General features: G+C 45.1%; 1 protein-coding gene across 1 annotated transcript in view; it reads right to left on the bottom strand.

Moving 5' to 3' along the window:
• LOC138680711 (gamma-aminobutyric acid receptor subunit rho-2-like) overlaps positions 1-15,305 on the bottom strand; it is a 227,837-nt gene that overhangs the window by 178,528 nt on the left and 34,004 nt on the right. The window lies entirely within an intron of this gene.

Below are 15,305 nucleotides of genomic sequence, written 5' to 3'. Positions count from 1 at the left end.
GTATGAGAAGGGGGAAATATGGGAGGATACTATTCATGGAAATAGTGTGAGGAGACAGTATGAGTGGAGAAAAGTGAGTGAGCACAGAATAGAGACTGAGTAGTGTGGGGTGGTAACATGGAGGTGCAGTGTAAGAGTACAGCCAGAGGGGACAGTATGCCAAAGAAGGGGAGTATTATGAGGGGGCACAGTATAGAGACTGGGCCCTGTAAGGGGGACACACAATCAGCACTGGCGTCACTGTCCCCGCCTACATACGAAATGAACATGAAGAAGAAGCCAGAGATCAGCTGAAGCCCAGACTTCTTTTTCAATCCCTGGGTTTAGGGGTCCCCATCATTTACATCACCATCACAGCTGAACCTGTAATTAGCTGCAGCAGTCACAAGCAATGTATTTGTAAGTAGATGAACATATTGCCCACGTTCCCTTTTGAAGAACAAGTGCAATGTTGTATTGTGTAATGTGAATAGTGATATGTGCAAATGATGTTTGTATGTGTAATAATCTGTATTGTTAGTGACAAATCTGTATTCTTCCCAGCAACAAGTCGTTAACAGGGACTGTTAGAATTAAGTTTGCGACTAGCCCAGAGTGGGAGAGGATGAGCTGAAGGGATAGAGACAGTTTCCTGTCAGAACATCGTAGAGGGCCCAGTGCAAACCTAAGGTCTGATGTAAGCAATGCCACATGATGTGGGTGTCTCTAACATGAGAGGAGACCGAGACAGAATATAGCAAGATCCTACTGGGAAGTAGGAGAGAAGTGATTGAAAACCAGGGTGATCGATCAGAGATGGGTCTAGGGAAAGGATGAACAGCAGTATGGCCCAGGGTTTATAATTTCAAGAGGTAATGGACCAAAATGGGACAGAGTATATGAAATGAAGAGTGCCCCAGGCATGAGTTCAAGAGCGTCACGGACAGAGAAGTTAAGTGCCGGTTATACCAGCAAGATAGTTGTCTTGGGGGGAAAGAAGAAGCAGACCTGCGGGTTGAGTAAATGACTCTTGCAAACTGGACTGCAGTACAGAGCCGCGTTGTGGTGAGGTTTTGAGGAAAGGTGAAGAGAGAGGACAGGCGAGTAAAGAGAAAAGAACTAAAACTGTGTGTGGCAAATCCTACGTATTGTGAAGGAAACAATCATCAAGCTAGGTACTCTCTATCTACTGTATATAATCCCCGGCAAGTTATCATTCTGTCAAAAGTTTATTTTTGACTGGTGGTCTCCTTCATTGAATTGTAAGACATCTGATCCTGGCCAACCAAATTCATCAGGGCATACGGCCCTCATAGCACAAGTCCATAAACCAAGCCAGGGCCTCCTCCTTCATGAAACATGATGGGGCAAAAGAGACCAGGACTTCACCCACAGATACCACCCCCACGCCACGTTACATATTCATGTTATGACATCACCACAGCAGACTGTAAACAAACACTGGGTGCAGCGGCAGAGAACTGGTACTAGAGCATGGGTCAGTGAGTGTCGCTGATTTTATTATATTTTTTGTAGATGATGGGGTCAATACTACAGCATATTCAACAAAACCCCGTTTAACATAGCTCAAGACCAACTGGATTGCACAATAGACTATGATATGATTCATCTTGTGTACATATGATTTGGTAATGTGCCCACATCATCAGATACGTAATTTAATTTATGGATGCCTGTGGTTTGATTTCTTTGCCTGTGTGGATTGGATGGGATGTTACTGACATCTGGTGAGAATTTCATGTCAATAGCACTGACAGACAAGCTGAATAGTGTATAGTCACTCTATGTGGTCTTCTTTCCTATGCTGAACTTCCAGTTTCCATGGCATTTGCACAGTTGCAGCATTAGACGATGAGGATAACCACATAATTGGAAGCAAGTAGAGATTTGTCATATAATATGATGGACATACACTTTGATTCCAACAATCCTATATGTGGAAATGTAAGGATGAGAGGAGGGATTGGGGATGAAGGATAAATCCCTCTTGTTTGAGCTTTCAGATATTTAATGCCAATTAAATGGAATTATATGATGATAGCAATGGACTGAAGACCACTAAGCCAAATGACTCTCAATGCCTGAAGTTATCCTTCACCAGTTTAACCAGTTCATGGAATATGCTTTTTTAATATGAACATTTTCCCTGTTTCAGATATTAAGTAACTAATGTGTTCCTTTATTTAGTGAAAGAGTGGCGTATTGATAGATTTAGCATTGGTAGCAGCTGAGAGCTTGGCCTTTTACATAAAGGGCACCCAAGTAAAGCATATGTGTCAACAGCTCCAATTTTGTGGCAACAGTGCTATTAAAGAGGTAACAAATGGCTCAATGTAGACCCCATTGTGTCTATCATAATAAAACAAAGATAATATGGATAGCCAATTTAAGGAAAACACATAAATGGAACTGAATGTATGAGTTACTGACAAATTGTGTTTGGTTGTGGCAGTTGCTATTATTTCTCAACAAAATGAAGGAAAGATATAAGAAAGGTTTTACTGAATAATTGATGCAAATGGACGCAGAGGGGGCCAACTGATTGTTTCGGTGGGCGACTGGGTTCTTTTATATGTCAGTTTGAAGAATGGAAAGAACAGTCCTACATGATGCATTTCTCATTCCTAATACTGACACATAATGAAACCCTGACAGACCCCATAATGATCAATGGACCCCCGTGGTTATGTTTCCATAAATTATGCAACGGATTTGTTTTTTATACTGTTTTATTATTCTGTTCCTTAGAATGGAACAAACAGAATTTGAAAATGTGAATGTAGCCCAACATAATACATTAATCTTATAATTAAATATTTAGATATGAACATTGTCGTATTTGCCACTAGGCTCTGGAGGGCACGTGCCTAGGGGCGCCGGGCTGCAGGAGGCGGCACAAAGACAGAGAATTTTTTTTTAAATCTCCCCTCCCCTGCGTTGGACAACCCATGATATCTGTTGTTTTTTCGGAGGGGGGGAGGGTCGAGGTCAAGAGCGCTCCTCCATGTTCACTTCGATGCAGGGAGCTGACTGACCCAGGAAGTAGTGGCGCCACAACTTCTGGGGTCAGAGAGGTCCCTGCATCTGAGGTGCTGCAAAGTCTGTGTGCATGTGAAGAGGATGAGATCATCTCTCTCACTGCACACTCACAGCAGAGGAGGTCCGAGGAAGATGACATGGGAGGAGGACACAGGAGCAGGTGAGCGCTCATAGAGCTGAAGATGGGGGAAGGCTGGTGACATCGGAGGCTGGAGCTGCTGTATACTGCTGATGGGAGGCTGGAGCTGCTGTATACTAGTGATGGGAGGCTGGAGCTGCTGTATACTGGTGATGGGAGGCTGGAGCTGCTGTATACTGGTGATGGGAGGCTGGAGCTGCTGTATACTGGTGATGGGAGTATGGAGCTGCTGTATACTGGTGATGGGAGGCAGGAGCTGCTGTATACTGGTGACGGTAGGCTGGAGCTGCTGTATTCTAGTGATGGGAGGCAGGAGCTGCTGTATACTGGTGATGGGAGGCTGGAGCTGCTGTATACTGGTGATGGGAGGATGGAGCTGCTGTATACTGGTGATGGGAGGCCGAAGCTGCTGTATACTGGTAATGGGAGGCTGAAGATGCTGTATATTGTTGATGGGAGGCAGGAGCTGCTGTATACTGGTGACAGGAGGCTGGAGCTGCTGTATACTGGTGATGAGAGGCTGGAGCTGCTGTATACTGGTGATGGGAGGCTGGAGCTGCTATATACTGGTGACAGGGGAGGCTGGAGCTGCTATGTACTGGTGACAGGGGAGGCTGGAGCTGCTATATACTAGTGACAGGGGAGGCTGGAGCTGCTATATAGTGATGAACAGGGGAGGATGGAGCTGCTATATACTGGTGAACAGGGGAGGCTGGAGCTGCTATATACTGGTGAACAGGGGAGGATGGAGCTGCTATATACTGGGGAACAGGGAAGGATGGAGCTGCTATATACTGGTGACAGGGGAGCCTGGAGCTGCTATATACAGGTGACAGGGGAGGCTGGAGCTGCTATATACTGGTGAACAGGGGAGGCTGGAGCTATTGTATACTGGGGAACAGGGGAGGCTGAAGCTATTGTATACTGGGGAACAGGGGAGGCTGGAGCTGCTATATACTGGGAAACAGGGGAGTCTGGCAGTGGCAGGCTGTGCCGGGTGGCAGGGATGCATTTTCCCCTGGACCAGTCCCCAGGCAGCTGTTCAGGGCCGCCGGAGGATCAGCACTGTACTTTTGATTGCCGCTGCCAAAACTTAATTTGCAGCCTGCCTGGCAGACTCCTTACTGATCTTGCATGATGCATCCACATGTATTCGCCTCTTTGAGATGCCAATACATTTGAATGCATGATATCCAGCACAGAGCAGAGCATTGCGTTTTTTTCCCGCATCGCGGGCTAGCGTGCAGCAGAGTGGTGAAGTCATCATGCTGTGACCTCGTCAGACTGCTGCTGCTGGCAACGCAGAGCGGGGCAGAAGAGGCGGGGGCACGGTGGCCGGCGTGAAGAATAGTGAGCAGCGCTCTGATGAGGAGCCGAAGCTGAGCTGCTGAAGATTAGAGATCTGTCATTTGCTGTGTATAAGGAATGGGCCATGGTGTTGGTAGTCCACGAGGGCAGTCGCATGGCATTGTGTGTGTTTACAAAAGGAGGGAGGGGCTTCTGTGTGTGTGTGTGTATGAGTGTGTAAGGGCTCATACTCATGTGGCACCCCAGGAGTTTAGGTACCACAGTGATATTGCCTTCCTCTTGGGGAGGGTAATGCCATGCCTGGAAACAGGAGGAATCTCTTTGGCAGGTAACCTTACATGCAACACATTCTGACTCCAGGCCAGAAGGGGGAGCTCTACACCCGACTTGCGGGAAGCTGCTCTCTCTGGTCGGGAGGATGAGTCAGTTACTAGGCAGACAAGCAGACAGTTGCCAGTTGGTAGCAGACAGTGAAGGAGCATAGAGAGACTTAGGAGCTAGAGAAAGACGGCTACTGGGCCTCTCTAAGCTGAGCGCAGAAACCGGGTGCCGAGAGCCTGAGGCTAAGGGGGACCGCAAGCCTTACGGCAGAACCGGAGGGCAGGAAACTAAAAGTTACTTGCCCACATAACACCTGAGGTACAGCAGCAATCAGAGTCCAGAATCACCGTGAACAGAGACCCAAAAGAGACGGCTCAAGTTGCCTACCGTGCATGTACTGTCCCAGGACAGGGAAGAAAGAGGGCCTTGTTAGAGAGCTACAGGCAGCAAGGGACCACAGACCAGCGCATAATGGAAGGCTCCCAAACTGACCTGTCAAAAGGATTTCCTCCTGTCTTCAGGCTGCCTGGACTCCAGCTACACCTGTTAATGGTACCCTGGACTGAGGCTGAATACCATCTCAGTAAACTAGGCAAAGACTGCAACCCTGTGTCCTCCAATTATTTGCCGCATTCACCACCCCTGACAAATACACTGGGAGTCCTGGGGACACCGCTTCACCTGTGGGAAGCGACACCAACTTTGCTGCAGCACCATCGCCCCCAGAGGACCCCTTTAAGCAGCGTCGGTCACCTCTGACCGAGAACCACAGGTGGCGTCACAAACTTTTCTTATTTCCACAACCCCTTTAAAGACCATCCCTTTCACTTGGGCGCCCAGAGCCATGGACCGGGTCACTGCCACCGTGACCACCCCTTTAATTGCAACCGGACCCGGTACCGAGTACCCCATGGCCCTGACGGGGGACTCACTCACATGCGAGAAACTCGGACAAGTCTCACACATCAATACCCGGCACTGTCACCACCACTCGGATCAGAGCATTCAGCTGCATAGAATGCGACACATGCACACACATGCGACGCATCTTTCCAGACCGCAGCATGTCTATTTATTTTGCGGAGACGCTCCGTCTCCACAAGATAAATGTCACTCGTACAATATTTTGGATGCGTAATTCCGCACGGTTGAATGAACACATGAGGAATCACCTACGTTCAAAAGCCGGCAGCACTTTGGACAGAGCGGACATGTGCTGCGTCCAAAGCGCTGCCTGATACCGACCATGAGAAAAGGAGAGAATAGACCGTCATGCATTCAGGCAGGGATCACCATAAAAAAATATCAAATTTTATTAGACTATATGTAAACCACACAAAAATATTAAAAACATTAAAAAAAAACTCGTATTTGTATACTAAAGCTTGTCTTTACTGTCAGCGCTCTGTTAGTAAAAGTGAGTACTGTCTAAAATCAGCTTGCAGGTCTGCGCTTACTCACTGAGGTTGGTTTCACACTTGTGTTGTTTTCAAGTCGGGAAAAATCAGGTTTTTTAGCCAAATCCTGATCCTTCCAGGATCCATTTTTTTTGTCCATTCACTTTAATGGTGTCAGGGAGCAACCTGAAGTAACTGGATTCTACCTGACACCATTAAAGTGAATCAGCAAAAACTGGATCCTGAACGGATCAGGATTTGGCTGAAAAACCTGATTTTGCCTGATTTGAAAAAAAAAACGCAAGTGTGAAACCAGCGACACTGGATGAGTGCAGCAGCGCGCTCCAAGTGTCAGTGTGGGTGCACATAATGTGGCTGCAGGCCCGCTCTGATGCTTGCTACCTGTCTGCTCTTGGCTTCACTTTGAACACCTTCAGTAAAGAGGAGGGGTGAATGAGCAGACAGCATGTCTCTATATCACTAGGCCTCTCCTCACTAAAGCAATGGTTAGGTCACCTATTTTAATCTCTTGATGACTTTGAAAAGTTGAAGGTGTTAAAAAAACACTCAAAAGACTGAACTTGTGCATAGTTAGTGCAGACGATCATTCTTTTAGTGTTTAATTAGCGCTTTTTAAAGAGTTTTACAGAGTAGATCTGCCTTAAATAGATGTCATGTGCTCAGACTCCGTGTGTGACATCAGTAAGGGATGCGACCACGAAAAGTGCCTAGGGCAGCATCAGGGCTGGCTCCAGCTTTTCATGGGCCCTGGGCGAAAGAGTCCTGGTGGGCCCCTTTAACACATACCACAATTCATAATGCACGGACACGGCAGAGAAATATAGGTATAGTAAAATGACAAAGATTTCACTTACTTCTTACATTACATGAGTGATATCTATTGTGCATTCTACATTAGCTCAGACACCGGACAGTATAGTCCTCTATAAAGAATAATGAGCCCCATATATTGCTCCAAACAGAATAATGAGCCCCATATATTGCCCCATACAGTATAATGGCCCCATATAGTGCTCCATACAGTATAATTGGCACGACATAGTCCTCTATACAGAATAATGAGCCCCATATATTGCTCCAAACAGAATAAGCCCCATATATTGCCCCATACAGTATAATGGCCCCATATAGTGCTCCATACAGTATAATTGGCACCACATATTCCTCTATATAGAATAATGAGCCCCATATTGCTCCAAACAGAATAGTGAGCCCAATATTATGCTCCATACAGAATGAGCCTCATATAATGCTCCATACAGTATAATGGGCATCACAGAGTGCTCCATACAGAATGGGCTGCATATATTGCCCCATACGGAATAGACCCCATATAATGCTCCATACACTATAGTGAGCCACATATAATTCTCCATACAGTATATGATGGGCCCCATCTATTGCTCCATATATAATGGGCCTCATATAATGCTCCATACAGTAGATGATTGGCCCCATACAGTATACTGAGTCCCATACAGTACAGACCAAAAGTTTGGACACACCTTCTCATTTCAAAATTTTTCTGTATTTTCATGACTATGAAAATTGTACATTCACACTGAAGGCAGCAAATCTGTGAATTAACACATGTGGAATTATATACTTAACAAAAAATTGTGAAACAACTGAAATTATGTCTTATATTCTAGGTTCTTCAAAGTAGCCACCTTTTGGTTTGATGACTGCTTTGCACACTCTTGGCATTCTCTTGATGAGCTTCAAGAAATAGCCACCGGGAATGGTTTTCACTTCACAGGTGTGCCCTGTCAGGTTTAATAAGTGGGATTTCTTGCCTTATAAATGGGGTTGGGGCCATCTGTTGTGTTGTGCAGAAGCCTGGTGGATACACAGTTAATAGTCCTACTGAATAGACTGTTAGAATTTGTATTATGGCAAGAAAAAAGCAGCTAAGTAAAGAAAAACGAGTGGCCATCATTACTTTAAGAAATGAAGGTCAGTCAGTCCCAAAAATTGGGAAAACTTTGAAAATGTCCCCAAGTGCAGTGGCAAAAACCATCAAGCGCTACAAAAAAACTGTCTCACATGAGGACGTCCCCAGGAAAGAAAGACCAAGAATCACCTCTGCTTCTAAGGATAAGTTTGTCCGAGTCACCAGCCTTAGAAATCGCAGGTTAACAGCAGCTCCGATTAGAGACCAGGTCAATGCCACACAGAGTTCTAGCAGCAGACACATCTCTACAACAACTGCTACGAGGAGACTTTGTGCAGCAGGCCTTCATGGTAAAATAGCTCCTAGGAAACCACTGTTAAGGACAGGCAACAAGCAGAAGAGACTTGTTTGGGCTAAAGAACACAAGGAATGGACATTAGTCCAGTGGAAATCTGTGCTTTGGTCTGATGAGTCCAAATTTGAGATCTTTGGTTCCAACCTTCGTGTTTTTGTGCGATGCAGAAAAGGTGAACAGATGGACTCTACATGCCTGGTTCCCACCGTGAAGCATGGAGGAGGAGGTGTGATGGTGTGGGGGTGCTTTGCTTGTGACACTGTTGGGGATTTATTCAAAATTGAAGGCATACTGAACCAGCATGGCTACCACAGTATCTTGCAGCGGCATGCTATTCCATCCGGTTTGCGTTTATTTGGACCATCATTTATTTTTCAACAGGACAATGACCCAAAACACATCTCTAGGAGCTGTAAGGGCTATTTGACCAAGAAGGAGAGTGATGGGTGCTACGCCAGATGACCTGGCCTCCACAGTCTCCAGACCTTAACCCATACGAGATGGTTTGGGGTGAGCTTGACCGCAGAGTGAAGGCAAAAGGGCCAACAAATGCTAAGCATCTCTGGGAACGCCTTCAAGATTGTTGGAAGACCATTCCCGGTGACTACCTCTTGAAGCTCATCAAGAGAATGCCAAGAGTGTGCAAAGAAGTCATCAAAGCAAAAGGTGGCTACTTTGAAGAACCTAGAATATAAGACATAATTTCAGTTGTTTCAACTTTTTTGTTAAGTATATAATTCCACATGTGTTAATTCATAGTTTTGATTCAGTGTGAATGTACAATTTTCATAGTCATGAAAATACAGAAAAATCTTGAAATGAGAAGGTGTGTCCAAACTTTTGGTCTGCACTGTATATTGCTCCATACAGAATGGGCCCCATATAATACTCCTTACAGAATGGGTCCCATATAATGCTCCAAAAATAATTGGCCCCATAAGATGCTCCATGTATAATGGGCCCCATATAATGCTCCATATATAATTGGCCATATAAAATGCTCCATATATAATTAGTCCCATAAGATGCTTCATATATTATTGGCCCCATATACTGCTCCATATATAATTGGCCCCTATACTGCTCCATATTAAATTGGCCCCATATAATGCTCCCTGTAGAATTGTCCCCATAAGATGCTCCCTATATTATTGGCTCCATAAGATACGCCATATAGAATTAGCCCCATATAATGCTCCATATATACTCCTTCTGATTGTCCCCATATATTGCTCCAAATATAAAAAAAAAATGAAATACTCACCTCTCGTTGCTTGTCGCTGCTCTGCTCTGGACTCCTCACTGTCGGCGTCTTCCTGCTCTCTGTGCTGCGACTGCTCAGGTAGAGGGCAGGCACTGGTGACGTCATCGCACCCTCTGACCTGAACGTCACAGTCAGAGGATGGAAGACGCTGCAGCGCTGGAACGGGGAGAGGTAAGTATCGCAAGTGCCGGGGCCCGGAGCAGGCGGGGGGTTGACGGCGAGTGGGCCCCCTGCCTGCTCAGGGCCCTGGCACTTGCCCGGGTGCGCACACCGGCCCTGGGCAGCATGAAGGCCAAATACGGCCCTGGATATGAAATTCATTGGTGTTAGTGTGTACTGTGCCAAACTCTTGTCATTATCCTCAAAATGACAGAGACAAATTTGGCATTAATGTGTCTCTGAAACCCCATAAACTGGCATGTGAAAAAAAGGGCTAATCCTCTAAATATTTAAATCTGCGCCCTAGTTCTAGGCCTCCTGCTGCCAACAATCTTCTTTGAAAATAGTGGATAGCACAGCCGACACGTCTGTGGCACTCAGGATAATGGTGGTCATTTGGACTGCTCACATGATCACTTGTGTGTTTTACTTTACCGATGCTGAAATCATTTAGCACATATTCAGATATAGGAGATTCTCACTTCTAATATCTGTGCATGTCCTGAGAGTTTTGCAAAAAAAGACACCGTCAAGGTAAAAGTCAAGTAGGTAAGAAACCACCATTAACACCAGCATGCCACCATTTGAATCGCTATGGACGCACCAGATCTTGGGGAAACAGGGGAACTAGAACTGAGGACAGGGAATAAGGGTTTTCTATGCAAGTGCAGTATATGTCAGTGTATGGAATTTTGGAGATTCTATTAGAGATTATGCAACTTTAAGTTAAACTATATTTGCCTCTTTTTCCTGCAGATCCAGGGCTTACACTCTTGCTGCCCTCCAATGATTTATTTTCACAATGTTGGCACATGCCCACTGCAGCCAATAATTGGCCTCAGCAATTATATGGAGTACTACTGGCATAAGTGTAATGGTGAGAGCATAACACCGGCTGCTATTGTCACTTTTATACAACACTAGCTGAAGAGACCGGCGTTGCCTGGGCATAGTAAATATCTGTGGTTAGTTATAGCACCTCACTTCTCTTATTTTCCCATCACACCTCTCATTTTCCCAATCACATCTTTCATTTTCCCCCTCACATCTCTCATTTTCTCCCTCACACCTCTCATTTTCTCACTCACTCCTCTCATTCCCCCCTAACACTTGTCATTTCGACCTCACATCTGTCATTTTCCGATCACTCCACTATTTTCCCTCGCTCCTCTCATTTTGCACTCACACCTTTTCATTTTCACCTCACACCCCTCATTTTCACCTCAGTGTATACATGTTGGCATCTCCCTTATACATACACCTGTATGTCATCTCCTGTATATAGTATATACCTGTATGTCATCTCCCCTGTATATAGTATATACCTGCTGTGTGTCATCTCCCCTGTATATAGCATATACCTGCTGTGTGTCATCTTCTATATATAGTATATACCTGTATGTCATCTCCTTCTATATATAGTATATACCTGTATGTCATCTCCTCCTGTATATAGTATATATCTGTGTCATCTCCTCCTGTATATAGTATATACCTGTATGTCATCTTCTATATATAGCATATACCTGTATGTCATCTCCTCCTGTATATAGTACATACTTGTAGGTCATCTGCTCCTGTATATAGTATATACCTGTGTGTCATCTCCTCCTGTATATAGTTTATACCTGTATGTCATCTCCTCCTGTATATAGTATGTACCTGTATGTCATCTCCTCCTCTATATAGTATATACCTGTGTGTCATCTCTCCTGTATATAGTATATATCTGTGTGTCATCTCCTCCTGTATATAGTATATACCTGTGTGTCATCGCCTCCTGTATTAGACCTCATTCACATGTTATTTGCTCAGTATTTTTACCTCAGTATTTGTAAGCTAAATTGGCAGCCTGATAAATCCCCAGCCAACAGGAAGCCCTCCCCCTGGCAGTATATATTAGCTCACACATACACATAATAGACAGGTCATGTGACTGACAGCTGCCGTATTTCCTATATGGTACATTTGTTGCTCTTGTAGTTTGTCTGCTTATTAGTCAGATTTTTATTTTTGAAGGATAATACCAAACTTTTGTGTGTTTTAGGGCGAGTTTCGTTTGTCAAGTTGTATGTGTTGAGTTGCGTGTGGCGACATGCATGTAGCGACTTTTGTGAGATGAGTTTTGTGTGGCAACATGCGTGTAGCAACTTTTTGTGTGTCGAGTTGCATGTGACAGGTTAGTGTAGCAAGTTGTGTGCAGCAAGTTTTGCACATGGCGAGTTTTGCGCATGGAAAGTTTTATGTGTGGTGCCTTTTGAGTATGTGCAAGTTTTGTGTGAGGCAACTTTTGCATGTGTTGCAACTTTTGTGCATGTGGCAATTTTTCCGCGTGTGCAAGTTTTGCGTGTGGCGAGTTTTCCATGAGGTGAGTTTTGCACTTGTGGCGAGTTTTGAGTGGCGACTTTTGTGTTTCGACTTTTATGTGGCGAGGTTGGTGTATGTGTGGTGAAATGTGTGCTGAGGGTGGTATATGTGTTCAAGCACGTGGTAGTGTGTGGCCCATTTTGTGTGTGTGTTCATATCCCCGTGTGTGGTGAGTATCCCTTGTCGGGGCCCCACCTTAGCAACTGTATGGTATATACTCTTTGGCGCCATCGCTCTTGTTCACATCTGGCAGCTGTCAATTTGCCTCCAACACTTTTCCTTTCACTTTTCCCCATTATGTAGATAGGGGCAAAATTGTTTGGTGAATTGGAAAGCGCGGGGTTAAAATCTCACCTCACAACATAGCCTATGACGCTCTCGGGGTCCAGACGTGTGACTGTGCAAAATTTTGTGGCTGTACCTGCGACGCCTCCAACACTTTTCCTTTCACTTTTCCCCATTATGTAGATAGGGGCAAAATTGTTTGGTGAATTGGAAAGCGCGGGGTTAAAATTTCACCTCACAACATAGCCTATGATGCTCTCAGGGTCCAGAGGTGTGACTGTGCAAAATTTTGTGGCTGTAGCTGCGACGCCTCCAACACTTTTCCTTTCACTTTTTTTCCCCATTATGTAGATAGGGGCAAAATTGTATGGTGAATTGGAAGGCGCGGGGTTAAAATTTCGCCTCACAACATAGCCTATGACGCTCTCAGGGTCCAGACGTGTGACTGTGCAAAATTTTGTGGCTGTAGCTGCGACGGTGCAGATGCCAATCCCGGACATACATACACACACACACACATACACACACACATTCAGCTTTATATATTAGATTTGCAAAAGAAAAACAAATAGAAGTTAACTTCTTTATATAATACTAGATGGTGGCCCGATTCTATTCTAGAATATGCATGTCCACGTAGTATATTGCCCAACCTCATAGTATATTGCACAGCCACGTAGTATATTGCCCAGTCACATAGTATATTGCCCAACCACGTAGTATATTGCCCAATCACGTAGTATATTTCCCAGCCACATAGTATATTGCCCAATCACGCAGTATATTGCCCAGCTATGTAGTATATTGCACAGCCACGTAGTATACAGCACAGAGCCACGTAGTATATTGCCCAGCCACGTAGTATGTTGCCCAGCCACGTAGTATGTTGCCCAGCCACGTAGTATACAGCACAGAGCCACGCAGTATATTGCCCAGCCACGTAGTATATTGCCCAGCCACGTAGTATATTGCCCAGTCACATAGTATATTGCCTAGCTATGTATTATATTGCACAGCGACGTAGTATACAGCACAGACACGTAGTATATTGCCCAGCCACGTAGTATATTACCCATCTACAGTACGTAGTATATTGCCCAGTCACGTAGTATATTGCCCAGTCACGTAGTATATTGCCCAGTCACGTAGTATACAGCACAGAGCCACTTAGTATATTGCCCAGCCACATAGTATATTGCCCAGCCACGTAGTATATTGCCCAGCCACAAAGTATATTGCCCAGCCACGTAGTATATTGCCCAACCACGTATTATATTGCCCAGCTACGTAGTGTATTTCCCAGTCACGCAATATATTGCCCAGGCACGTAGTATATTGCCCAGCCACGTAGTATATTGACCAGCCATGTAGTATATTGCCCAGCCACGTAGTATATTGCCCAGCCACGTAGTATATTGCCCAGCCACGTAGTATATTGCCCAGCCACTAAGTATATTGCCCAGCTACGTAGTATATTGCCCAGCCACATAGTATATTGCCCAGCCACGTAGTATATTGCCCAGCTACATAGTATATTGCCCAGTCACGTAGTATATTGCCCAGCTACATAGTATATTGCCCAGTGACGTAGTATATTGCCCAGCCACGTAGTATATTGCCCAGCTACGTAGTATATTGCCCAGCCACGTAGTATATTGCCCAGCCATGTAGTATATTGCCCAGCTACATAGTATATTGCCCAGTCACGTAGTATATTGCCCAGGCATGTACTATATTGCCCAGCCACGTAGTATATTGCCCAGTCACGTACTATATTGCCTAGTCACGTAGTATATTGCCCAGTCACATAGTATATTGCCCAGTCGCGTAGTATATTGCCCAGTGACGTAGTATATTGCCCAGCCACGTAGTATATTGCCCAGTCACATAGTATATTGCACAGCGATGTAGTATACCGCACAGAGCCACGTAGTATACAGCACAGACACAAAGTATACTGCCCAGTCACGTAGTATATTGGCCAGTCACGTAGTATATTGCCCAGCCACATAGTATATTGCCCAGTGACATAGTATATTGCCCAGCCATGTAGTATATTGCCCAGTGACGTAGTATATTGCCCAGCCACATAGTATATTGCCCAGCCACGTAGTATATTGCCCAGTGACGTAGTATATTGCCCAGCCACGTAGTATATTGCCCAGCCACGTAGTATATTGCACAACGACGTAGTATACAGCACAGAGCCATGTAGTATACAGCACAGACACAAAGTATACTGCCCAGTCACGTAGTATATTGGCCAGTCACGTAGTATATTGCCCAGCCACATAGTATATTGCCCAGTGACATAGTATATTGCCCAGCCATGTAGTATATTGCCCAGTGACGTAGTATATTGCCCAGCCACATAGTATATTGCCCAGCCACGTAGTATATTGCCCAGTGACGTAGTATATTGCCCAGCCACGTAGTATATTGCCCAGCCACGTAGTATATTGCACAACGACGTAGTATACAGCACAGAGCCATGTAGTATACAGCACAGACACATAGTATGCTGCTCAGTCACATAGTATATTGGCCAGTCACGTAGTATATTGCCCAGCCACGTAGTATATTGCCCAGTCACATAGTATATTGCACAGCGATGTAGTATACAGCACAGAGCCACGTAGTATACAGCACAGACACAAAGTATACTGCCCAGTCACGTAGTATATTGGCCAGTCACGTAGTATATTGCCCAGCCACATAGTATATTGCCCAGTGACATAGTATATTGCCCAGCCATG

Source organism: Ranitomeya imitator, chromosome 5 (assembly GCF_032444005.1).
Source record: "Ranitomeya imitator isolate aRanImi1 chromosome 5, aRanImi1.pri, whole genome shotgun sequence".
Taxonomy (NCBI): domain Eukaryota; kingdom Metazoa; phylum Chordata; class Amphibia; order Anura; family Dendrobatidae; genus Ranitomeya; species Ranitomeya imitator.
The sequence above is the reverse complement of the archived record's forward strand: the minus strand, read 5'-3'. Positions and strand labels throughout refer to the sequence as shown.